This window comes from Natrix helvetica (assembly GCF_964273705.1).
Source record: "Natrix helvetica genome assembly, chromosome: 7".
NCBI classification, from domain to species: Eukaryota; Metazoa; Chordata; class Lepidosauria; order Squamata; family Natricidae; genus Natrix; species Natrix helvetica.
This window is the reverse complement of record NC_138558.1, coordinates 48,230,781-48,258,483: the sequence shown is the minus strand read 5'-3', so window position 1 is coordinate 48,258,483 and position 27,703 is coordinate 48,230,781.

The following is a 27,703-nucleotide window of genomic DNA, read 5'->3' as shown; positions in this document are numbered from 1 at the left end:
CCTTGTAAATTTTTTTAAAACTAATAAAAATTTGAACAATAAAAAAAAGTTTTATGAAAGTCTTAGAACTAGAATGCAATATAATTATGAATTGACATATAAAAACTATTGTTATTTATTTTTTGTGTTTGTTCATTTCTATCCATTTTTATTATTTTTTAGACAGCGAGCATACATAAAACTCCTTCCTCCTAATTTACCCACAACAACAACCCTTTATGATGGTTGCACTGACAGGGAATGTCTTGCCCAAAGTTATCCAGGTGGCTTTCATGCCTAAGACAGGACTAGAATTCCCAGTCTTCTGGTTTCCAGGCCAACACATTAAACACTATACCCAAATGGTTCCTTACCATATATGAGTCTTATCACCAATAAATGTTCCTTGCAAAATTGTGTTCCTTTCTCATTCTGGATTTAATTGGTTATATTTCCCCTAATACATTAAATATTGTGTCTTTCTTTTAGTAGCTCTGACCAATTAAATAATATTTGTAATGGGAAGAAGGCTAGAAGCTAAGAAAAGAAAAATTAACTTTACTATGATATTGTTCGTGATGGGGTAACCATTGTATTTCTGTGAAAGGATGTTTTGGTTTCAAAGTTTGTCTTAGATCTGATTTAAGATCTTTGGTTTTGTCATTGAAAAATGATACTTATGCATATTTGACTAGCATACAAGGTTGCTTATTCTTCTTTTGAAACAGAGAGACACGAATCTCTGGAATCTTCTGTTAGATAATTCTGTAAGCTCTTAAGCCTTGCAGTGAGCAGTGACTACGATATCTAGAAATCCTTATCTTAAATTATCAAATTCAACCCTTTGTACTTTACAGAAACCCAGTAGCTTCATTCTGATTGCACAGAACTGGCACTTATACCACTAGTTGAGGAAAGTTCATATGATAAGATGTTTATTATAAAATTAATTACACAAAGGAATAAACTTTTGTCTTGTTGCAATATGAAAGACAGAAATAGAGTACTTACTAAATGATCACAACAGCTGTCCAGGAAGTGTGCCTTGTAAATATAAATAGAATGAAAATATGTAGCTTATATTAATTTGGCTAGTAGAAAATTAAATTGGAATAAGAGCTGGCATGTCCCATATGAAATGAACAATGACATGAAGCTTTCACAAATGGCGAAAGATTTCGTGCCAGTTGGATACAGTTTTGTTGGAGAGCTATGCTGACTTTCTAAGTTCCCTGTTAAACAGTGGGAAGTTATACAGATAACAGTAAATAATTACTTTTGTACCTAATGCTGGAGGAGTGCTTGCACACATACAAGCCAATTTGAATCAGAGACAGAGGCAGAGGCAGACACACACACACACACACACACACAGAGAGGGGGGGGTAAAACACTATATTTAAATCTACCTTTGAATAATTTATTAACTTGACAGGCAGATTTTAAAATAAACAACATTTTTTTACATTATTGAATAAGAATGGAAAGAATATCTTTGTATTAGATTAGCAAATCTGCACCTGTTATTCTTAGTGAAGTAAGATATTATTTGATAAAGTCTGAGACATAAAATCATGTTAACATTTTCTGGTAGAATAGAGTTACAGCTGAGTGGATAATTCTAAGAAAAATTAATTACCATAGAAATCATAGCAGGAAAGTTAAATTTAATTTATGTAGTGCCTTATTTGCCTTAAGATAAGTGATACTCTAATGAATGGCTGCAATATACAATCTTGCACTATGCAACTACAAGCAAAGAAGTTCTTATTTGGAAACTGATAGGACAGCTGTTGAAGTTGAAGATAAAGGTTGCATATTTTTACAACATGAATGAATAAATGAAGAAATGTTACTCCCTATTATCAAATTATTATTGGCTGCTTCTGAAGGAAGCAGACACATTTTTTCTTTCATTTGATACTCAACGGTAGATATCTACAGTGGTTGTCCAAATATAGTGTCATCTTCATCTGAGCAATTTGGTGCCTAAACAAGACTACATGTATTTTCTTTATCCCCATGATTTAATCCAATTTCATAACTGCATCTTTGAAGAACTAGAAATATGTAATGACTTAGAGTGGCAAAATAAATCTAAAATATACTAAAAGGCAGTTCAATATAAAACCTTATATTAAATCCCTTCTAAGGTTATTTACAGACTACGATATTTTTTCAGGGAGATACGATTTTGTATTTGTTTCTGTCTCTGCCATTAGAATTATTTTCTATTTTTAGATTAGATGCTCTAAAATTTTATTTATTTTGATAGCATTTCAAATTGTTGCCTGCTTCTAACCTATATATTTACTTTGACTATCAGCAATTTTGTTAAGATGTAGCTTTATGTTTTATCTATATAGTTATGATAAGGTATTCCAAATCTTGTATACCTAAATGTTTAACATTGGCAATAGAACTGACTTGAGAAATACCATTGTTAGCACCATATAGAGTAGTTCCAGATCTGGAAAGAAGACATCATAATTGAGTATCAAGTAGCATATCCACTTTTCAGGTCCACATACTCCAGAAGGGGTCTTTTCAAACAATTTGTAACTGATTAAGACAGTCAAATAAACAATACAGAGGTATTTTCAGTAAAACAGGAAAAACCTTGAATTGAAAACTGGAAGACATGATTTCTAATATTTTCCTAAACATGAAGCCAGCTGGGTGACTTTGAAATAGTCATTATAGAAAACCAACAGCAAAAAAAAATATATCTAGTGGTCTATTGAGTCTGCCATTTGAGGTTCTTTTTTTTTAAAGTAATGTTTTATTTTTAAAAAATGTCAGTGTTGGACATGTGTTTATCTCAAGCAGGCTTAAACTCAGGTACTGATGATTGAAAACAAACTCCACTGGAAATTATCTTCTTAAGATAATTCTAACTTGTATCTTCTAACAAGATGGCATTGCCAAACCAACTCTGAAAATATTAGCAAGGCAAACATTTACATTAATATTATTTGCAGATCTATCTATGTCTCTCTCTCTCTCTCTCTCTCTCTCTCTCTCTCTCTCTCTCTCCCTCCCTCCCTCCCTCCCTCCCTCCCTCTCTCAGAGAGAGGGGGGACATAAAGAGAGACAGAGAGAGAGAGAGAGAGAGGGAGAGGGAGAGAGAGAGAGAGAGAGAGAGAGAGAGAATTCTTGGACATGCTTATGTCTCCTCCTTTGTGGAACACTACATAGGCATCTGGTTATTAATGTGAGAAGAAAAAAATGGATAGTAAGTAGGACCTTGGCTTTATCTCATAGGACTCTTCTTATACTCAAATTCTCAAGACTATTCATTGATCATTTGAACTGTGATCGATTAAAAAATTAATTCTATAATAAATTTGTCCTTTTGTAACAAGGCACAAGACTTGTTGTTTATTGAACAATCATATAAATAAAAATGTAATGTTTGTTTGTTCAAAATCTCAAATCTCTGAAAGTTCTTCACCGATTGCTTTGAAATTTTGACACAATGTTGCATTCAAATACGCACATGTTTTTATATACGTATATTATATAGATGTCACACCTGTGACAGGTAAAAACATGCTTTTTTGTAAAAACATGCTTTTTTGAAAAACAGCACCATCTGCTGGATGTAAAAGCAAAATACGCTATACCATAGTGTTCATTTCTTGAGTATAGTATATTCTGAAGAGTTCGGCCTCTGTCCAGCTTCATCCCAACGGTCCCTTTATAGGCGTGGCTGGGCTGCGGCTGCACGCTTTCCCCTTTCTGCCCCCCCGCCCAGCCCAGTGGAGCTCCAGAGGAGGTGGAGGCGGAATGTCTCCTCAGCCCGGCCGGCTGTGCGCACTCTCCACCCCCCTCACAGGGAGCCAGCTATGGCCTCGACAAGGCGGCTCCAATGGGGTGGCAGCGGTGTCAGCCTGAGGTGCAGCAGGGCTGGGGCGGCCTCTGGGTGCCCCGTGAGGCAGCGACTGCAGCGGCGATGGCATCTCTGGATGGGGCCGTGGCCAACAGGGGCTGTCTCGCGTCTGTGTCATCAGGGGCGGATCCTTCCTCCTCCTCCTCCTCCTGCTCTTCAGGGAACACCGGCCACCTCCTCTCGCCGCCACCGCTGAGGAAAGCTGGGTCGGGGGCAGCGGCCTCCTCCTCCTCCTCTCCTCCTCAGTTCGGCCAGGCCGGGGCGGCTCTTGCAGGGGCCACTGTGGCTCACTTCCATGCGGGGGCCGCCTTTGCCGGGGCACTTGCGCTTTCTCTTTTCTTTCTTTTCCATTTAACCAGACTGGGCCACATCAATGCGTGGCCGGGTACAGCTAGTAATTAATAATAATTATGCATATCCTAAGACAACAAAATAGGATAATAAAACTATACTTTAAAAACAGTCCATAAATAACTATATAATGCTAACATTGTAATTTCTTAGCATAAATGTCTTAAATTAGAAAACAATTAAACAACTGGGATAGAAAAAGTCTTAATTATATAGTTATAAAAAGAAGCTTGATAAAAAGGATGTTTTGAGAGGAATTTAGGACAAACTTCCTAGTTCTAATGAAACAAAATGAAATAGAGATCTTTTTTTCAATTTGGGATGTAAATCCACTAGTATTTTAAAGTTGCAGTGGATATAAATCCACTAGTATTTCAAAGTTGTAGAATTTAGGAGAACCTGTTTGGCATAATGGCTGTTATCCAGGAGACCATCAGTGCTACCTTGGGTGCAAAGGCAATTGGGTAGCACGTCACTCTTCTTAGCCCTCGGAAGAAGGAAATGACAGAGCACTTGCCAACAAAACTGCAGGATATGTTGAAGCTGCCACCAGGAGTCTCAAACTGACTCCAACCTCTGCCACAAAAAAAAAAAGTAGAACTATGATTTTATTCACTAAATGCAGGAATAGGCAGCGATGGGCTGCTGCCAGTTGTGATCAGTTCAGTAGTGGTAGTTGTGACTGGCAGTTGCAACCTGCGGGTGGGCCCCCCAGTGATATCCTGTCCTACTTAGCCTTGTTTTTGATGCCACACGCATGCATGCAAAGCTTGTAAGAGAGCGAAGTGCATGTGTGGAAGGCTGAGCACATGTGTGGATGGCGCATGCACGAGTGAAGCAAGCATGTGCATGTGTGCGTGCTCACATTTTCGGTGATGGGTGAACCAGTTGTTAATTCATGTGCTTCCCACTTCTGGGAGTAGCATGCTTATCAGGAATTACAACATTGCTTGGAACAGATAATTATGAACTTGATGGCACATGGTAAGGTGTATACACTTTTATGTTCTAAAACAGTGAAGGAATTGTAATGTTTAGTCCATCTTTTCATTTTTAACCTGACTCTTTTGTTTACAGTAAATTTCTGCTACAACCAGGGGTGGGTTTCTGCCAGTTCTAGCCTCTTCTATAGAAGAGGTTCCACAAATCTACAATGCCGTTTAGAACTGGTTTCAGCTCCCTCCCCACCCGTCCGCACATCATCAAGATGAAGAGTGAGAGGAGGAATTCTGGGAGTTGAAGTCCACAAGTTACTTGCGGGATCGTATTCTGCCCCATACATCCCTGCGACCAATTCGCTCGCACAGAGAGGGGCTCCTCCAGGTGCCGTCCGCTAGACAATGTCGTGGGGCGGCGCCTAGGAGTAGAGCCTTCTCTGTGGCGGGCCCAGCCCTGTGGAATGAACTCCCTCCGGATATTAGGAATACCTCTGACCTCCGCTCCTTCCGTATTAAGCTTAAGACCCACCTTTTCCAAGCAGCTGGCCTGGCTCAACTTTGATCTAACCATATCGCTCCTGACAGGTTTTTAACTGGGTATTTTAATTATATTTAATTTCTAGGGGTTTTATATACTGTATTTTAATTGTTTTTATCAATCGACCTCCTCCTTGTGTATGTTTCAGTGTATGTCTTTGCTATATGTTTGTTTTGTTTACATATTTATTTTGTATGTTTCGTTGTACGCCGCCCCGAGTCCTTCGGGAGAGGGTGCGGCTAAGAAATAAATATATTATATTATTATTATTAAAAGTCTTAAAACTGTGAAGTTTGAACACCCGTAGTGTTTTTTCTCTAAAGGGTTAGGGGTGCAAGGGTCTTGTAACTTGACAGCTTTAAGACTTGCACGCTTCAATGCCAGAGTTCCTGAGCCAACATGACTGGAGGAGGAATTCTGGGACTTGAAGTCCACAAGTCTTAAAGCTGTCAAGTTTGAACACCCGTCGGGGTTTTATTCTAAAGGGTTAGGGATGCAAGGGTCTTGTAACTTGACAGCTTTAAGACTTGCATGCTTCAAATGCCACAGTTTCTGAACCAACATTTTGGTTGCTAAGCAAGAACGTTGTTAAGTGAGTTTCACAACATTTTACAAGTTGGCCACGCCCACCCAGTCACATGGCTGGCAAGCCACTCCCACAAAGCAGGCCACACCTACAGAAGAGGTTCTAAAAAATTTGAAACCTACCACTGGCTACAACCCACCATTTAACTCAGAGTCCTTGTTTATAAGCTTACTAAGAATATATTCATATTTACTTGTACTTCTTAGTAATGTTAAAGTATATATTTGGACATATACATACACAAAAATTATGAAAATTTGGAAAGCAAACAGCCTTTTTGAGAACATACATCCAGATCAATCCTTGCTGGTTTGAAAAAAATGTAAGCAAGCTCTTCCAAAACCTGGTTATTACTTGTAATAACTCTCTAGGATATGCTAAGATTGTAGGGTTGCTTAAAAAGTTGCGGGGGGGGGGGGGGAGGAAAGCTGTTGAAAACTATAATGGCAAATCACCATTCCATTCCTATCAAGAAATTACATTTATGCATTTTATCAAGAAAGGTGATAATTAAGTCATTTCTGATTAAAACTTAAAAGAGCTTGTGCATCAGTACATTTGGAATCAAATATATCATGAATATGTATAAAGTTATTAACAATCTAGAACCATTCTCCAGTAGAGCTAATGCCATTTAATATATTTTTATAAACTAAAACATTTCCTTCGCAAATTACTTCTGCTTCATGCTTCGTGAATTGCTTAAGAAGATTTAATCAATACTATTTGAATACACTTCTATCTGAATCAGCACCTCTCTTGAACATACGGACATCAATGCTTTCCCCCTGAGTATCAATATTTTATTTGAAAGTAAGGTTGCAAATAACACTCTTGCCATTCAATCTTTGAAGTACATTCAGTCAATGGTAAAAAATCTGTATATCACATTTTATTTTTAAAAGATGGTTTAATGGTTTGTATTTAAAAATGTGATCACATAGAAAGAATACATTAAGATTAACTGATGCTCCTTCCAGATGATTTGTTCACTGTGCAATGGCTGTATATTGCTCATTCAGATTTAATAGAGGCATTTTCAGAAAATGCTATGACCCTTCTGTAGGCTATCCAATTATTGTTTTCCTATCTAGAAAACTTCTCTCTCTCTCTCTCTCTCTCCCAACTGAAAATAACTCTCTCCCAACTCCCTCTTGGGCATGGGTGTGCCCAGAGCATGACTCATCTGTCCTGTAGACTGGGAGTTTAGACATTCTACTCCCCCTCCCCACCTGAAAAACCCTCTGATACTAAGGAGTTAGACTGAAGGAGAGACGGGGATAAGATAGGAGAGGTCTCTGTGGGGCAAGCCAGAGGGAGAGAAGGGGATAAGGTAGGAGAGGACTCTGTGGGGCAAGCCTGGGGGAGAGAAGGGGATAGCAGATCAATGGGGCAAGCCTGAGGTAGAGAAGGGGCGAGGAGAGACCAATTGTAACTACTCATTTATTTTCAAGTTGTTAGTGTCGATCAGTGGCGTGCGGTGAGGTTTAAGGCTGGTGAGGCTGGTGATGTCATCAGTGTGAGCCGCGGTCCCCTTCATGTTGACTCAGGAAGGAGGGGAATGGGACCATGTCAGCCTCCCTCCTGCGCACGCTCCGCGATCCCCTTCATATTGACCCAGGAGTCAGGAAGGAGGGGAATTCCCCTCCTTCCTGACTCCACATGAAGGGGACCGCGGAGCGCGCTCCGTGATCCCTCCTCCGCGATTCCTCCAGCCTCCCTCCTGCGCACGTCCCATTCCCCGCCTTCTTACTAAGTCAACATGAAGGGGACCACAGAGCGCGTTCCGCAATCCACAGAGCTCACGCTCCGCAATCCCCTTCATGTTGACTTAGGATGGCGGGGAATGGGACGTGCGCAGGAGGGAGGCTGAGGCTAGAGGAGCCTCCTGCACACGTGGTCCCATTCCCCTCCTTCCTTACTCCTGAGTCAACATGAAGGGGACCACGGAGTGCTCCCATTCCCGACCACGTGTGCAGAAGGCTCCTCAGCGCCTTTTCCCTTTTTTTAAATTTTCATGATGAGAGCGGTGAGGCTCTGCCTCCCCTGCCTTCCCTGACCGCACGTCCCTGGTGTCGATTTATCAAGCCCAATCACATAATTTAGTAGCAGAGCATGGGTATTCAGCTGGTACCACAATAATCTAGCCTGGGATAAAATCTATAGTGCAGTCTCTCTAAAGGCATGTAAAAAAATGTCCAATACAAAGAGAGAGGAATATGAGATGGAAATGTGTAGACTTCTTTTCTCTATTTGCTCATGTATAGGATCTCTAAATATCTTTTGCATTTTGCTTGATTTAACTTTGTTTTATCTAATCCAGGTAATTTGTCCTTCCTAAGTAATATTTTTTTAAAAAAAAAGATAATTCCTTGGGTGTGATGTAAAGCAGCCCTTGTTTTTGGTTCCTCTAAACATCACTAGCAATTTTTAAATTAATACTTCCTTAATTTATTTCCAGGGATGCAGGGGCTCAGTGGCTAAGACACTGAGCTTGTCGATCAGAAAGCTTGACAGTTCAGCAGTTAAAATCCCTAGTGCCATATAACGGAGTGAGCTCTCATTACTTGCTACATACCTAGCAGTTCAAAAGCATATAAAAATGCAAGTCGAAAAATAGGAACCATCTTTGGTGGGAAGGTAACAACGTTCAGTGCACCTTCGGTGTTTAGTCAGTTAGTGTTCAGCCCCTTGATCACAGAGACATCTTTGGACAGTGATGGCTCTTCAGCTTTGAAACGGAGATGAGCATCTCCCCCTAGAGTCGGGAATGACTAGCATGTATGTGCAAGGAAAACCTTTACCTTTAATTTATTTCCTTCCTGCTATAATATGTCCTTAACCTAGATACAATAATTACTTATTAATTGAAAGGAATTATTTTTATTATTCCTTATTTTTAAAAAGTATTAATGCTACAATATATTTCTATTATACCAGAATGCTACAACTATTGTAAGGAAAAAAATAATGTTTAAGACTGTCTAGTGCTTTGATAGGCTATTAGCTCCAAAAATATAGATTGTACTCAGGTTAAAAAAAAATCAAAGCAAGTGTAGTTTATTCATTCCACATTTCATGGAACTTTCTGCCTGGACTTCTGCAGATCTGACATAAAATAAAAACCTGCCCTGTAAATATTTAAAAACCTGTAAAGTTATTGAATTGAAATAGCTAAAGTACATACTATTCCTACACTATAGTAAAATGGTGCTAGTCAAATATCAGGCAATCAGTAATGACAAAGCAAATCCTGGCTCTTGCATTTGGGATTTACTTTATTCCATGGGAGGAAAAAGTATGGCCTTTTCCTTCCTTTTCTTTTTAAAGAGAGTTTCTGTAGCATTTCCAAGAAAAAGGTGAAAGAGGTCTAGTTCAAGTATGAATATGAACTACAAAGTCTACCCATGAAGACAAACTTCTATTGATAATCAGGAAAAATGAGCTGCCTTAAAATTTCCAAAGAAATGTCACTTGCCATTTCCTCTCCTTAATCTTACCCTCTTTCCTGAATAGCAAGAATTAAATAAATGAGTCAGATTCTGATCAGGTTTCTTTTTTTAGATCTGAGATGACATATTTCTTTATTGCCTTGGGTTCATTTGTTCTAGAATAACATTGTAACTTTCCTTTACAAAGGTCAAACAAGGAACATATAAGCTAACAACTGAATGTGAATTAAATACACATGAGCTATTTATGCTATGACTTTAAGGAAAGACTTTCTGTAATTACACAGTGATTAACAACTGTATTTGTATTTTCTTATCTAGGTGTCATAAACATCCTCTTTTTGAAGCTGAATTAATACAAGCTGCGAAAAAGGAATACTGATGGCTCTTTTCAATATAGAACAATATTTTGCTTGAGGATTATGCTAATTAATTCTTGATGTCTCATTAAATGATAATATTTAAGCCCAATGTTTTTTTTTTTAGAAATGCCAGCTAAAATTCTGATCAGTCAACTATAGTTTCAAGGTAATACCTTGACAGGTATGTTAAACCCAAGCTGTCCTTTAAATACTTTATGTTCAGCTAATGTTCGTCATATACCAAGTAATTAGTCTATCTTTCTATTTTCCATTCCAGATATACACAGTGCATTTAGAAAATATTCAGGCCCCTTTCACTTGTCAATTTTGTTATGTTGCAGTCTGATTCTGCAGTTCTTGAAATTCATTTTTTATTAATCTACACTCAGTATCCCAGTGACATGCAGTGAGGTTTATGGCTGGTGAGGCTGGTGACGTCATCAGGAAGGCGGGGAATGGGACCACGTGTGCTGGAGGCTCAGGCTGCCTCAGCCTCCAGCACACATGATCCCATTCCCCGCCTTCCTGAGCGTGCTCCGCCGGCTCGCGCTCCGCAGTCCGCGATTGGGCGCTTTCATGCCTTCGTCATCCAGCAGCGCCGACAACATTTCTGCCTCCGCCCTCCGCAGCTCCAGCACAATGCTGGCTCATATTTAAGTGATTGTCCACTAGAATTCCAAATCCCTCTTACAGTTACTGCTACTGGTCTAGGTTCCACCTATTCTATGCCTGGACATTTGGTTTTTCTTGCTAAAGTGTAAAAGCGTCATCACTGGAAGCCTTCAAGAACAGACTGCCATTTGTCTCCTGCTTGGGCGAGTGGTCAGAGTTGGACTAGAAGACCTACAAGGGCCCTTCCAACTCTGTTAATCTGTTAAAACCTTAATTTTCTCTGCATTTAATTTCATCTTTTTAGATAGGTCCAGTGTTCAATTCTGTCAAGATCCTTCTGGATCTTGAGCCTATCTTCCATATGCTATTTCTGCCAGTTTGGTGTCACCTACATATTTGATGAGTTCCCTTTCTATTCCCTGATCTAAATTGTTTATGGAGATATTGAAGACAAATGGGCCTATGACAGAATTTTTGGGTATCCCACTTCTTACTTCCATCCATGTAGATGTTAAGGACTACACATTAAGTGTAGTTTGTCAGCCAGTTACAAATTCATCGGTTGGTGATGCTGTGAATCCCATATATTTCTAACTTACTAAGATGTAGGTTGTGGCCTACTTTGTTCATTATGTTACTGAAATCCAAGTATACTGTACCCACAGCTTTTTTCTCATCCATTAATGTAGTCACTTTGTCAAAGAATGAAATCTTGTCTGGCAAGATCTATTTTTGAAAAACCCATATTGGCTTCTGGATATAACTGCCTGTTTCCAGGTGTTCACAGAGCTGTTGTCTTTTTCAGGATCTTCCGCTGTATTGATGTCAGGCTTATTGGTCTAGAGTTTCCTGAATCTATTTTCCTTTTTTAAAAAGATGGGAACCAAATCAGCTATTTCCAGTCCTCTGGTAATACCCTGATGCTCCAGGATCTTTGAAAGATATTGTTCAATGGTTTCTGAAATCACATCTGGCAGCTCCTTCAGAATTCTGGGATGTAATCTATCTGGTCCTAGTGCAGGGATGTCAAAATTGTGGTGTCTCATATCTCACTGTTGTCATGTGACATACCGTGACTTTTCCCTTCGCTAAACTGGGGGTGGGCATGGTCAGCATGTGATGCATCTGTGACACCCCAGTCCTAGTGATTTCAACTTCTCTAGGGTATATATATATATATTCCCTTACCATTTTCTTGCCTATTTTGATTTGTATTCCTAGTCTGTCTTTTATAGTTCTGTTTTTCATAGGTTGTGTTGTTGTTTTCCCCCTTTTGCATGAAGACAGATACAAAGAATGAATTAAGCAGCTCTCCTTTCTCCCTGCCGCTTGTCACTTCCTTGCCATCTTCTTCCATGAGTGGAACAATTGTTTCCAAGACTTTTTTTTTGGTTTTTTTACATGTTTAAAGACATCCTTTGTTTGACATTTGTTGCAAGTCTTACTTCATTCTGAGCTTTAGCTTTCTTGATGTTGTCTTTGCAGATTCAGGCTATAACCTAGTATTCTGCCTTAGTTATGTGTCCCTCTTTCCATTTTTTATACTTATCCTTTTTTCTAAGTTTTTTTATTTTTAATTTTCAAAATAAACACAACACATACAATCTTCCTTCTTTACATACTGTAGAAAGTGTATCAGTTGGTTACAAAAAGGCTTTCATGCATCTCTTCCACAGTCATCATGCATAATTCATATTAACTCAAGTATTTTAACTCAGATATTTGTACATGTTACCATCATCATACCTCCATTTTCATTTGACTATAATTGTTTAAACATCCTTCATCATAGAATATACCAAGATTTAATACATAACCACATACTGGCATTTCATTTACTAATTCTAAAATCCTCCAATAACACTGAATCCTTATGTCCTATTCTAGCTAAACATCCATAATATTTAATAACAAAGTTTTCTAATCCTTCTTTCCAAATCACTGTTTACAATTTACATCCCATTTCCTTATGTTGTACACATACATACATACATACATACATACATACATACATACATGTATTTGTGTTACAACCCCTGGTATGCCCAAATATGGGAGGAAGCTCACTACTCCCTCTTTCTGTCCTTTGGCTCATTACAGAAAACTCCCTTTATTTATTTATCAGCACTAATACAACACAAATATATATATATATATATATATATATATATATATATATATATATATATATATATGTGTGTGTGTGTGTGTGTGTGTGTGTGTGTGTGTGTGTGTGTGTGTGTGTGTGTGTGTGTGTGTGTGTGTGTGTGTGTGTGTGTAGATTTCTGTATTTCTGAGAGTATCTTTTGCAGACTTAAAACTTCGTTCTGCTGTTGAAATTGTGCCATTATCTCCAGCTAACAAACACTGTTGCTCTATTTTAGAAGGTTTTAACAGGATAAAGCATAGATTACAATAACGTTTCACCTTTCTCTGGTTGAAAATATACATCAAAGGAGCATCTGTGTGCTTTTCTTATCACTCTCTATAAACAAGCTGTGAGACCTTGAAGTGCCAACCCAGGATAATCAGTGAAAAAAAATAAGTCTTTTGTTTCCAATACACAAACCTCCAGCCTCCAAGTAGTAGTGTTACAATGTTACAATTTCTTTGTTTCTTTTTGTATCTTTTTTGTAATTCAAGTTTTTAAAAAGTCCGATTCTTAAATGAGTTAGAAAAACACCCACAGTAATGAAAGAGGGAAGTTTTAGTCCATAGATTACAGAGGATAGTAAAAGAAAAGAAAAAATAAAAGAAGGAAATTTAATCCATTTGTTTTAAAAGGCTTGCATAAATTCCATCCATGAAGATAGTGTTTAAAAAGTAAGATAACCCACTGTCCAAAACCAGTCCAAATTTAATTCAGCCGCTTATTTCTTCTGTTCTCCAATTTTAATTAATTTTAAGGTTTTTTTTATAGGCAGTCACTTTTAAAACAGTAAAAATTCCTCAGCAGCTGGAAACACTTTCTCTTTCCATATCCTTCCATTTTGGAGCCACCGCGACTTCATCAGCCAAATGGCTGGATTTTTTGTCACTGGCTTGAAGAACTTCTCTTGGATTGATCAGGGACTTTGCAATGTCCCTGTGATCAGCAAGATGTATTCTTCCTGTTCACCATCTCTGCGGGACAGTTTAGGTCCATTTGGACCACCCAGTGGCAAAAGTGACGACTGCAATCTCAGAGCATTGAGATCGCCTGTCGTGTCATCGCGACTTTGGCTCCTCCCCATCCTTTTTTTTTTCTCTTTCGGTTTACCAAAGAGTTGTTTGTACAACCATGCTGATTTCTTTTTGGATTTCTTATTCTTGTTTTTCAGTGGCGTTATGCTGGATTGGGCTTTTATAATATTTTTAGAGGTAGTTTCTAGTGTCAAGGATTTTCATCCATGGAATCCTTTCCAAGCTGTCTCTTAGTTTGTTTAAATCAGCTCTTTTAAAGTCTAAGGCACTCGTTTTATTTTGCTCTATTGTTCATGTCTGCATTATATTGAATTCCAATATGACATTGTCATTCTTCACTGAAGTTTCTGCAACTTCAGCTTCCTCTATAATTTCATCTCTGTTTATAAGAACTAAGTCCAGTATAGCTGACCCTCTGGTTTCCTCCTCTATCTTTTGCATGACAAAGTTGTCAGTAGGGTCATAAGTAACCTGTTTGATTTTCCCCCTTGATGCTGAATTTCCTAGTTGATGATAAAGTAGCTAAAGTCCCCCATTACTATTGTGGTTTGTTTCCTACATACATTATTTAACTGATTAGCAAAAAAATAATAATTCTGTTTTCTGTTTGGTTGGATAGGCTTTGTATACACCTATGAAAATGTCATTCTAATTTCTTCTTATTCTAACCCATATGCATTCAAGGAGACTTTCAGCCTAGGTTTTGTCATAGTAATACCATGCCAGTTGTTGTCATTCATGGACATCTGGTTACAAATGGATTACAGAAATCAGGACTGTTGGCTAAGCTACCAGAACCAGCAGCAGCTGGAGTACTGGGAAAAAAGGTGTTTACCCATTGCAAACAGACAAATATTGAAAATAAAGAAATAATTACTTGTTATTGCAAACTAAGTACAATGAAAATGTGATATGTGAAAGGAATGCACCAGATTTTAAGAAGAAAAATAACTTTCAGAAAAGTAACAGAGGTAGATCAATGTCATTGTATCATTCAAACTAAGTTTTTATAGAAGGAAAATGGGGAGAACTGCAGAGATCTATCTGTGGCAAAGAGATCAAAGCTTTGCCAGAAGTACCTTAGACAGTAGAGAGAAATCAGAGAGTTTGGCATAGAGAAAGCCAGCATAGATATTGAATCATTTTCATTCCCAAGTCAGAAGTCCCTTTCCCTGTCTTCTTCTCAGGAAAAAAAAACGAATACCTATATCTTAAAAAAAGAGGAAGTAAAACAAAATAATAACCTTGCATTTAAAACAGCACAAAAACAGAGAGTAGAGTTACTGCAATGAAGCTTGTTAAAAAGAAACAGCTAGCAGATGCCAATGTTGTAATGTCAAGAACCAGCTCACTGCAAGCCAATTAACTAGCCAATTAATATATAGCATGACTGCAGTTACTGGTATAACTGAATACCTGGGATGCAAAATTCACAAGGAAAAAAAAAAGCTAAACAGTATATCACCAAATGGAAGGTCTTATTGGAAAATAACATCAGCACGATCAGATCAGATGCAAGCAAGCTAGAACAGGTGAAGAAATTGGCTGAAGGACAAAAAGACCAAAAAAAAAGTCAAATCAAATAAATTAACTGCAGTCTCAGGCCAATCTTTACCGTAAAAAGAGTACAGTAAAAAGAGGAATAGTTTAACACAGTAATTAGTTATTGGGAAAGGAAAAAATAATACCAAAATAAAACACATATCAGTCATATAATTTGGTGCAGGTATTTGGCCACTGATATGTGAGCATAGCTTCAGTATCCTTTAAACATAAGATTTATCATCATGGCTCTTTTTATTTGGAATGATTGTGGCACCAGAGTATATGACCTGGGGCTACATAGAAAGGACACTGTATGAGAACATGGGTGAAAACTTCTATCTCCCTGGAGCCACAAGAGAAACTCTATGAAAATAAGGAGTCCTATGAAAACTTCTGTCAGTTCAACTTATTGGAGGACATCAAAGCTGGCTCTGGAAAATGCCCATCTGTATTCACTTAGTGTTCAAATTATATAGATACCCTGAAATAGAGGGTTTGCAACTGTCTAATGTTTGGTGATAGAATTCAGAGGAGCATTTTAGTGATTAATGTCCCTGATTCTCACTTTTACTATTGATTTGGCCTTCTTTTGGGCTAATTGCCCAAATATTCTGGAGAGAGGCCAAGATTGCAATGTTCTCCTATGAAGGAATCAAACATGATTCTAAGTGCTGAGTTTAGAATCTCCAATATCATGCAGGGAAAAACAAAAACAAAAAGGTTCCTATCTTTATTTTCTTTATTTTCAATTATCTTTGAACAGAATCATTATAATTACATTTGGGATCAGAACAGTATGCTAAAGATCTTACTTTTTTTTTTACTCAGTGCTAAATTAGGATAAATGCTGAGATTTATATAAAATTGTTACTTGAACATGTACTATTTCTTATTAAAAGGTATGTTACACAATTGCAAGGATTGCCTTTAGTAAAATGCATACCAATTAGATACCTACTATAATTAGCTTCATCTAAAACCAATTAAAATAACTCAGAGAAGATCTAGGTGGGTACTGTGAAAGCCACTGATTGTTCTACAAAAAAGTGCTATAAAAACTTGTTGGGATTTGCTCTTTGCCTGCTTGCTTTTTATTGTGTTAAAATATAATAAATTTCCATCTCTGGAAAAGAAGAAATTATACTAGTTGATGCTTGTCTTAGAAGAAAAACAAAACAATAGATCCAGCAGACAAATATAGCTGGGAAAGATAAAGATAATACACTATTTCTAGTTGAATCTTGCAGTATTTGTTTTCCATTTATTTTATTTACAGAGACTCAGCTTGCTTCATCAATACAAACACAACATTACAAATAAATGAAATGAAAAAAAATGCAGAATAACTCGGGACATACTCAGCAGATTGCAATTCTCAGATAGAGACCAAACATATCCTTTGTTTATAGTAATAAATTTTAGGTCCTGAACCTTTCGTGTAACCCTGAATGTATTAACAGTATATGGTGTTCTAATCATAAATGCATTATTAAGTAGCATCAAATCTGACAAACATGCTTATGTTCACATTCATTTCTTCTTCAACTTCCTTGTGTACTTTGATTCTCAGAAATTACTACTTTCAGCAATAACCCATAGCTTCTGAAAGAACACCAGTTTATTTTGAAGGGCTTCTCATTAAATGGAATTGCTGTTACACAGAAATGCATGATTACACAAAAAGTGCTGACACAAGTTGGCACTTTTAAGTTGTTTGATTTTCTCTGAATGTTAATCAAGGACGAACCCTTATATTTCTTCATTTGGTCAGCAAAGAAAGGGAATTTTCACCCCTGTGCACTGACAGCTTTATTTAGAGAGATTTGACAAAAAACATTAATATATTTGACAGATGCTTGATGGTTTAAAATTTTAAACCATAGACAAATACTACAATTTAAAGGTTTACTACAAATACTCCAATTTATGGTTTAAAATACTACAATTTATGGTTTAAAATTTTAAACCATAGACAAATACTACAATTTAAAGCTGAAGAGGCAGTTTCATCCAGTGGTTAAGGCACCAATTAAAAACCAGGAGACTGTGAGTTCCAGTCCCACTTTAGTTTTGAAAACCATCTGGATGAATTTGTCACAAATCACTTTATGTCAGCCCAATTCACCTCATCTCTTGTGGGACAAATGGGACAAAGAAGTATTAGGTATGTTCCCTGCCTTGAGTTATTTATCAAAATAATACAGTAAAATTCAGATAGAAATGAATATATAGATGATAGATAGATAGATAAAAGCAGAATAAATATCTTATTCTCACTTTCCTGCTTCTCCTCCTGTAATTGTAACCTAAGATACCAACAAAAATGCAGAACATGCCCCCAAATCATTTGATAATCTAGATTTGAAAAAGGCCAACAACAAGTGTTAAACTCATGGACCAGTCATCCCTGACAAAGTGAAACAGCCTAACATCTTTGTCCATACATGGAAAGAAAACTCTGGTGCCTGGGCTTTCTTGACCGAGTACTGCTAAAAAAAAACCATCCAAGTTCTACACTAATGCAGTAAAATCCTGATTTTGTGAAAGACGCAATCCTGCAGTTCTGTGACAAATATATATCCCCTAATCCTTCCTGCTATAAATATTCCTAAAGTAAGACATAGCAAACTCCATAATCAATTTTTTTGTGTATCTTCCATATCCTAAAACTAGATATGATTTCCTCAAACCTATTCACTACAATCACATTAGACACAAGGTTAATAAACTATTTCTTGCAACTGATATATTTCTGGTGATATTTCTTGTTGTTATAGAAGCTTTTCAGTTCAGCACCACAAAAATAAGATTTTACCCATGTATAGGAAAATACCAGGTGTGTTCAATACTTCCATTATAAAGCATAGCTTTGCTAGCAGCCATTTGCCATGTGAATTAAATCCTAACTGTAGGGGATTCTTCTGTATATTGTAGTTCTTTCATTATTATACAGTAAATAAATAACTTAATTTCAAAACATTCATCCTTCAAGTATATGATGCTTGCATGCACTATTAAACATTAATAGTGTTAATGTTAAACATTAAACATTATAATACAAAGTTCTGTTGCTTTGGTATAACCCATTACATTCATATAGTCAGCTCTAGTCCAATTCCATTTATATATCACAGCACATGGGAGATTTTAAATTGGGAAACATAATAGCGGTTTATAACTCTTAATATACAAGGTCCCTATTGAGACTAGTGGACAATAATGGTCTCTTTTGTTTCATTTTTTTCCCTGTGGATATAATGCCTTAACATTCTGTGCTACAGTAAATATTTGCTATTAGCCATAACATAGTTCTTCCTCCCACTACCCACACAAACACACACAAATCTAAAAAGAATGTTTAAGAAAATGGAATAAACATGATATTTGTGTAATTTATCTAGCCATTCTGTATATTCTATCCAGTATAGGATTTAAGATTCATGTACTTCTTCAACACAATGTACTTATTGATACAACTTTGGGCAGAATTTAGAATTGCTAAATCAACGGTTGTAAGAGCATGCAATTTTAAAGAACATTATTATTCAAGCTCCCTACCTAAGTCTATGATGAAATCATCTGTTGTCCACAGAAAAATGGTTGTGGTACATTAATTTATCTTTTCTTTTTTCCAGAAAATGTTAGCTTAAGAGGTTTTAGGCCATGCAACTCGACCAGATAAATATATGCTTTTACATCCTTAGGTTCCGCCAGGCAAGGTGCCCTTGTCTCACTTTGCTTTGGGCTATGGTACTCGCCTACAGTTTTCGAAAGCTATGTCTTGATAAGATGAATATTACTGTCTCTTTAATCATTGCCATGATCATTTTGGCATGAACAATTTAGACTAGCTCTTCAAGCATATCTCATAAAAGCATTGTGTTAAAACTCTTCATCTACCTCTCATGAAGCCATGTTACTTTTGGAACTTGCAGCCAGATGAATGTTCCTAGCATTGCTTGCTTCTTTCATTGATAACTCTAGTGGACAAAAGAAACTAAGTCCATAGTTATTAGGATTCTGATTGAAGAACAATAGATATTCAGGATGGTACATAAATGGTAGTTTCTGTGATGCAATTTATAATTAATGTTTTTAACTATGTGCTCTGGAGGATGGATTCTATGACATGAGGCAGGCAATTTGGGGAATTGTACAGTTTTTACAATGAGTGACACTGAATGATAATGTCAGACAAATTATACCTTGGAATTCATTTTTTTTGGGGGGGGGGAATAAGCCTTGTCAGTATGAACAATTGCTTTTTGAATTTACAAATATATTGTTGATAAACAACAGCAATGATGAAAAAAGGTTGCATGGTTCCATTTGTATATCACCTAGAGTGTTTCATAAATATGCATGTCATCCAGATATGAAAAAGGGAAAATATTGTCAATTTAGGTTAACCTATGCATCTCATACCAATTTAGAACTAGTTCTAGGTAGCCTTTTTACTTTGTGAATGAAACAATGATTGAAAAGTTTGAAATAGACTGAAGCAAGATTAAAATAGGATTAGGCAAATATTGAAAGCACACAATAATAAAGATTGTGATTATCAACTATTGGATGGGACTAAACAATCATAAACAAAAACCACTAATATGGAAACAGCATCCATCATAGATACTAATAGTACTATCTGATAACACAATTGACAGGGAAACACATACAAAAATACTTCAGAACATCATGAAAAGACAACAATAAAATAGAATCTGGAAAAACATTCATAGTAAGCAAACAATCAGTGACTACAGAACTTGATTTTCTTCCTTGGTATGTGATAAATACATGAAGACTAGAGTGAAAGTGTATAGAAAAAATAAATAAACAGCAAATGTTGAGAGTTGACCAACAATCAGAGACTATCATTTGAAGGCAGTGGAATGTTGTCTGTTTTGTCTCTTTCTTTGTCTCTTTTTTCTCCAAAACCATTCTTGGAAAGAAAATGTTAAGGAAGTATGAAAGAAGCATATTTTTCAGATTAAATACTTTTATATCTGTACTGTAGCAGTTAAATAGCATCGGATCAGATTTGGGAATATAATTTGTCATACTATTATCTTCAAAATATTCTTCAAGCAAAGCTGCTTTGTTTCTTTGATTATGTGCCATCAAGTTTATAACTCCTAGGGACCACGTAGATTTCGGTAAAATAAAATCGGCTCATACTTTCTTGGGCCAATCCTTGGGTATTCAGTCAATATTTTACTTGAAAAAATAAGTAATTTATTTCAATTATATAGCAAAAAGTTTTGTTCTAAATGCTTAGAGGTGTTTTGTCTTCAGAATTTTTCTTCAGATAGTTCCAGATTATCAGGTAGACCAGACTGGAAATATGATCGTAAAAACTAATTTTACTTTATTGTAGGTTTTCATTGACTGAATCTTGCAAGTCTGAAAGTAGGTTTTTTTTTCTCCTGTTGCCAATATAACCCAAATACTAGGGAGGGGGGGATCTAGTTGAATCTCTTTCTTCACCCAGCTTCCTGCTACAGGATAACCTACCTTTTATCTGATTCTTAACTTAGATCAGGGGTGTCCAAACTTGGGAACTTTAAGACTTGTGGACTTCAACTCCCAGAATTCCCCAGCAAGCCGCTGGCTGGGGAATTCTGGGAGTTGAAGTCCACAAGTCTTAAAGTTCCCAAGTTTGGACACCCCTGCCTTAGATGCATAGTGTTTCCCTGTCTCCCATAGCCATTCCTGCATACCATTACTGATAGCTGAGTTAAAGCTTTTTTTTTGTCTTCTGTTCAGACTGTTTGTAGCCACTGCAGTGGAATACAGTTACTTCACTGAGTCATTTTATTTGGTTTGGATATTTCGCTTCTGCCCTGCCCAATTCTTAAAAGTAAGAAACAGGAACAGACAACTTTGTTAAATGCATGGCTGGGAAAAAGGTATACCTAATATTCCTTATATTAAGTATAAACTTGATCATCCTCAAGCAAATAACAATAATGATATTATTTCTCTAAAAGGAAATATATTACATTTAATTCTTGTTTGAAAATTAATCCTATATTTCTTTTCTTTTAAACATGGCCGAATGATTAGGAATAATTGCTATTTAATTTCATTTAATCAGATTTCTTTTTATTTTTCTATTTAGCAGAAGAAAACATTTTAAGTCTGGGATTCTGTAGTTTAGTATTCTTTATTCAGAAAGAATTTTATTTTAATAAAATGAATCACAAGAAAAGCATCTGAAGTTTATAATTTTTATACACATAAATTATGTGTTCGATAAATTGGAAGTCGTCTATCCTTTATATGCTACTTCAGATGGTAAAAAAATCTCTTCTTAAATTATCATGAAGAAATTGTGAAAATTAGCAGCATATTTCAGTCACAAAAAAATTGAAGTGTTACCAAAATGAAATATTTTGAATAATACTTTGTAGAAGTAGAAATGATATTTTGTAGAACTGATTTAAAAAAAATCCAAGGCACTTCTCTTTGCTTATAAATACCCATTCAGGGATATAATGGTGTGAGCAAAACACTATCAACTATAGGTTTGCAATTTGCAAATATAGTGAAGATGACTAGAACATAGACATGCATTTTTTTAATGTGTGCTACTGTATAGTTTTTGCCCATATGCCCTTTTTCATAATACAATAATACAATAGCAGAGTTGGAAGGGACCTTGAAGGTCTTCTAGTCCAATTCCTTGCCTAGGCAGGAAACCCTATACAGTTTCCGACAAATGGCTATCCAACATCTTCTTAAAGATTTCCAGTGTTGGTGAAACTTCTGGAGGCAAGCTGTTCCACTGATTAATTGTTGTAACTGTCAGGGAATTTCTCCTCAGTTCTAAGTTTCTTCTTTCCTTGATTAGTTTCTACCCATGGCTTCTTGTTCTGCCCTCAGGTGCTTTGGAGAATAAATTTCACAATGCAAGAAAACTGCTACAAAATAGAATACTTTAACCAAATTAGGTTCTGGTCCATATAAAAGTGTTACAAGGTTTCACTTAAATCTTTCCAAAATGTACTTCTGGAAGCCAGAAGATCTGCGTGCAACCCAGAAGCTGTAGTTCTGGATTGGCATTCAGTTTGGAAATAGGCAATCATCTGATAAAGAGTAGCATTTAAGTGACTTTCCAGTGTAGATAAAGAGAAATATACATAGTTGGGAAGGGACACGGTGGTTCAGTGGCTAAGACATTGAGTTTGTTGATCAGAAATGTCGGCAGTTCAGCAGTTCAAATCCCTAGTGCCGGAGTGAGCTCCGGTAACTTGTCCCAGCTTCTGCCAACCTAGCAGTTCGAAAGCATGTAAAAATGCAAGCAGAAAAATAGAAAAAAAGTAACAGCATTCCATGTGTCCTCGGTGTTTCGTCCAGAGGTGGGTTCCTACCTATTCAGTCCGGTTTGGCCGAATAGGTAATAAAATCCAGTGTACCTTTCCAAACCAGTAGTAATGGCTGCCTGGCCATGTCCCTGAACCAGTTTCCCAGTCACCGCCTGCTCGCCCTGCCCACCCAGTCTCTGCTCTGCAGCTTGGCTGCCTGAAGCTCTGCACCCCTGATCTGTCTTCCAGGTAAGCCTGGGAGTCATGACTTACCTAGCTGTCCCTGCCCCCTTCCCTGCGGCCCACAGCACTGCCATGCTTCCCTGCGTTCCACACAGCCTTCCTGGCATCCCTCTGGCCAGCTTGCCTTCAGAGGTCGGCGTCCAGCCCAGCCTGGCAGCCCTTGGTAGAAACACAGATGCTGCACTGGGCCTGAGAGGGGTGACAATGCTCTGGGAGGACAAGTGGAAGGCTGCATGGAAGGCAGAGAAACATGGAAGCTGCTTGCTCCCTTACCTTTATCGGCAGCCCTGCCATCCTTCCCTGCCTTCCATGCAGCCTTCCTGGTGGCCCCCCATACCCACTTGCCTTCCGAGGTCGGTGTCCAGACCAGACTAGTGGCCCTTGGTAGAAACACAGATGTTGCACTGGGGAGGCAAGAGGACATCCCAGGGCTGCTGCACGTGCACCTGCCCGGTTCTACAAAGGAAGAGCCCCCACTGCAGGGTGATCCAAAGAGGGGAGGGGGATGCTGCACAGGACTCCCATGCTGGCTCCATGGGGCTTGGGGCTCTGAAGCAGCCCGCTGGATTCCCACCCGGCCACCTGCCTGCTCTTTTTGCAATCTTTACACAGTAAAGAAACAGTTCCCAAGAGTGCAAGAATTTGTTAATTGCCTCACACTCACCTTTTAAAGCAGCACCTAGCTGTGGCTTTAAAAGGTTTTGGGCAGTGGGAAAAGGGAGCTTGCCCCACCGAACTTCTCACACCCACCCCAGGTGTCAGGCTTGGAGAAAGACCTCACTCGTCAACCAATCTCTCTCCATCTCTCTATGTCTCTGACTCTGTGTGTGTGTGTGTGCGTGTGTGTCCTGCTCTCTCTCTGTTTCTGAGTCTCTTCTCTCTCTTCTTTTTGGAAATTGATTGCCAGCCATGGCAGAGGCTTCCTTTTGGGTGGTCTCCTCCTTCTATTCTCATGACCCCCTGGCTGCTATGGCAGTAGCGGACACACAGGGAGACCCCCCTCAAATGAGTGCCAAAGGGCAGCAAAGGCACGAGCAGGGTGGCCAGCTATTCACTTAAGGAGAGTCTTAGCAGGATGCAAAAGAACACAGCTTCTCTCTTGCACTAAGGCCCCAGCCACTGCCTTGCCGTGTCCTCCCAGCAGCTCTTCAGCTGAGCACGGCAGACGCCAGGATGCCTTATGCACAAATGTGGTGTGAAGGGAGGTAAAGGGCTACTTTGCTCCTGCACTAACGCTTTGGCGATCCTCCTCCTCTTCTCTTCCTCTTCTCATGGTGTGGGGAGAAATAACATGGCAAGGGGATGGCTGGAGGCTTATTGCAGGAGAGAAACTGTGTCCTTTTGCATCCTGTTAAGACCCTCCCTAAGCAAGCAGCCACCTGCCCCACATGTGCCTTTGTGTGCTTTGGTGATCGCTTGAGGAGTGTCTCCCCATGTGCGCGCACTCTCCTGGCCACACAAAGCAGCTAGATGGGGAGGGTCTGTATGTATGGAGGTGCTTACTTGCCCCAGGCATTTGGCTCTGGCGCAGCCCTGGCATAATGAACATTTCCCCTCTAATCGCTGAAACTGACAGTGTCCTTTTGTGTGCGCGCATGCATTTTTCCATCTGTGTAATTATGCCTTCGCTGGAAGGGGAAAGGGAAGCATTTTGTTTGTTGTGGCTCCTGCAGTTGCCAAATGAGGAGAGGCAAACTGACCTGCAGTCCTTCTAAATGACTTCTAAAGAGCACAAAACGGCAGGGATGCTTTCTTATTCTCTGAGTGGAGCGCAGAAGCTCTGGTGACGGAGCGAGGAGAGCTAGACTCCCCCAAATTCTCAATGTCACAAGTCAGCAGGCTAATCCTGCTGCACCATCACACCCCTTGAGTGAAAAGGAGGGCGGAAAAACAAAGGGGAGGGGAGGGAGCAGCGTAGCCTATGTGTCAGCGTTCCAAATATCATCCAAAATTAAATCAGAGTTCAAGGCAAATCTCTCCACAAAGTTCCAATTTATTAATAGAGACATGTTGGTACATCTGTGGGAAACCCAAATCTAAAAGCTTCCTGGGTTTCCCATCCAGTTGAAAGTTCATGATCTTGTCCTCACACACACACACATCCATCACTTGGTCCAATCCACCCGGTCAGGTGCAGAGGTGCGGAGACAAAGAATGACCTTGGGCTTCTAAAAAGGAATGTTTTATTTTTACAACAACACATTCTGCAGATATTCACAAGGTTGACATCAAGAGAACATGATGCCATACCATATACAGCACAAATTGTGATTTGCATAATCAGACCCATAACAATATTTTGACATCATCATGGCTTCTCGTGTATACCTACAACATTCACCAGAACTTTCCAATGAATCTCAGATTCTGCTCTAGCTAAGGGACTATGTTTGACAAGATACTAAATGTATTTTTACATGCAAATTACTTGAAAGCTATAACACTTTCTGAGTTTGGCAGGGAATGTCAAGACTATAGACCCAGTTACATTTTATAAACAGCTATAAAACAATTTATTCATGGAAAATAATTTCATCTGTTTACTACAGCCTTTCATTTGTTTAATTTTCTATTTTCTATGCTTATATACTAAAGCACAAAAAAATACAGATACAGTTATAAAGCAATACATGTTTCCTCTTATGCATAAAGTATTTAAAAAGCACTTTCAGCAATCCAAATATAACTTACTATGGGTTTCTGAATATACCAATATATAGTACTTTGAACACTGAAATGCAGTAGATTCTATTTAACTGAAAATGTATTTAGAAACAAAATTACTTATGAACATAAATAATATACAGATAGGAAAGGTGTCTACACCACCTAATGATCCATAAACCATCAATTTCTGGCTTAGACAGCAAACAAAAAAGGAGGAATAAATTTCTAGCTATTCTAGAAGTCATCATATAAATCATAATATGTAGTCATTTTTCTGCCTAATTTTCTGCCTAAGAAAAGCCACTTCTTGTGGACTTGTGTGTCTGTGCATGTGTTTAATGTAATAATAAACAATCTTAGCAAATATTACTATAAATAGAAACTGTATAGAAATGATTCCTGTTTCCAAAAACCAAAACAAAATCAGAAAAATCATATTTTTATATAAACAAAATTGGGCAATTACATAAATCCAAATGATATACCAATAAGTAAAATAGAAATTTATAGTGTTTCTAATTTAGTTGTCTTTAACTCTTTTAGTTTTTAGTTATGGTTGTTGTTTTAGTTGTTGTTGTTTTGAGTTTGTAATTATTTAACAAAAATAAGTAATTCTATTTATATGCTCTTTTTGTTTTATTGATTGCTCTGCAATTTCTTTAATTATTGTTAGACTTCTTGATTTATTGAGAGTCAGGTGGTATGCAAGTTTATTAAATTCATTGGAAAGTTCTGGTGAATGTTGTAGGTATACACTAGAAGCCATGATGATGTCAAAATATTGTTATGGGCCTGATTATGCAAATCCCAATTTGTGCTGTATATGGTATGGCATCATGATGAATATGATAAAACGTGTGTTCTCTTCATGTCAACCTTGTGAATATCCAATTTGGGGTATGATATTTGCGAGCAGCCAATGATAAATAACAGCGAGTGAAGTTCGGAGGCTACAAAGCCGTACCTGACTGACTGTCCTGTTTTCAAGCAGATTAAACGTATTAATAACTATATTCTAATGCAAAACATGTAAGATGCAAAATAAACAAAAAGAGGCTGATGTTTCTTGGGAATTAACCTGTTAAAGAAAAGCATTTGAAAACTAGTGGTAAAAATTATAAGCCTCTTTTCTAACCAAAGAGCTTCCAGGTGCCACTTTGACACTCGGAGAAGCAGAGCCTTAAGGCATGGGGACTGTTGGTGACACACAATCAAAGACATGAGCAGGTGCAGCTATAGACTCTCCCTCAGGCTCCGAGGATCCTTTGAGAGTGATTACAAAAAACAAAAACAAAACACCCAGCAGTTTGCACACAGTATTTATGGATAGTTATTAAAGAAATGTTTTTAGAAGAAACTGATGCTAATTTTCTTCTTGGCTTTCCTTTTATAGATGAAAATGGACGTTTATAAAAGAATATCATAGGACAATGGAGGATCAGTTTGCAATAAATTGAAGAAATTGTGTTTTAGCATATCAACTTGTTTAGGATTTGTCGAAATAGGGTGGACCTTGTAAAGCTGATCAAGGTTTTGTTAAAATCCTGTATTTTGAATTCCCCATAATCCTCATATAATATTACATACTGAGACAGATTCAACAGGAACAATAAAAACCGCTCTATTTTGGGGGGTTGAACTATGTCCCAAAGAAAAGTTAGCATAGTTAGAGTACTGTTGACAATTATGTTGTTGTAACCAAAATAGAATTGTTATCAAACTGACAAAAAAGAGAAAGTTTAAAATCCAGTTCCAGTGATAATAAAATGATGTTGCTCTAATCTCACAGAATCAAACATTAGAGAAATAACTCACTGTAAATACTTCATAACATACTAATGAAGGTCACATTCAACTGTAGTCTTTAAGTTTAAATGTAAATTGAATTCAGAATGAGTTTTATTGCAGAACTAGTGCTCAAGCAAAGAAAGAAAAAATCAGAACTAAGTTGCATATCTTTCATGTTTCCTGAATTTAGAATAATGAATTGTCTGCTTCAATTATAAGTTTTAAGCAGCATCACTGATAATTGCAACTTTCAAGATCTT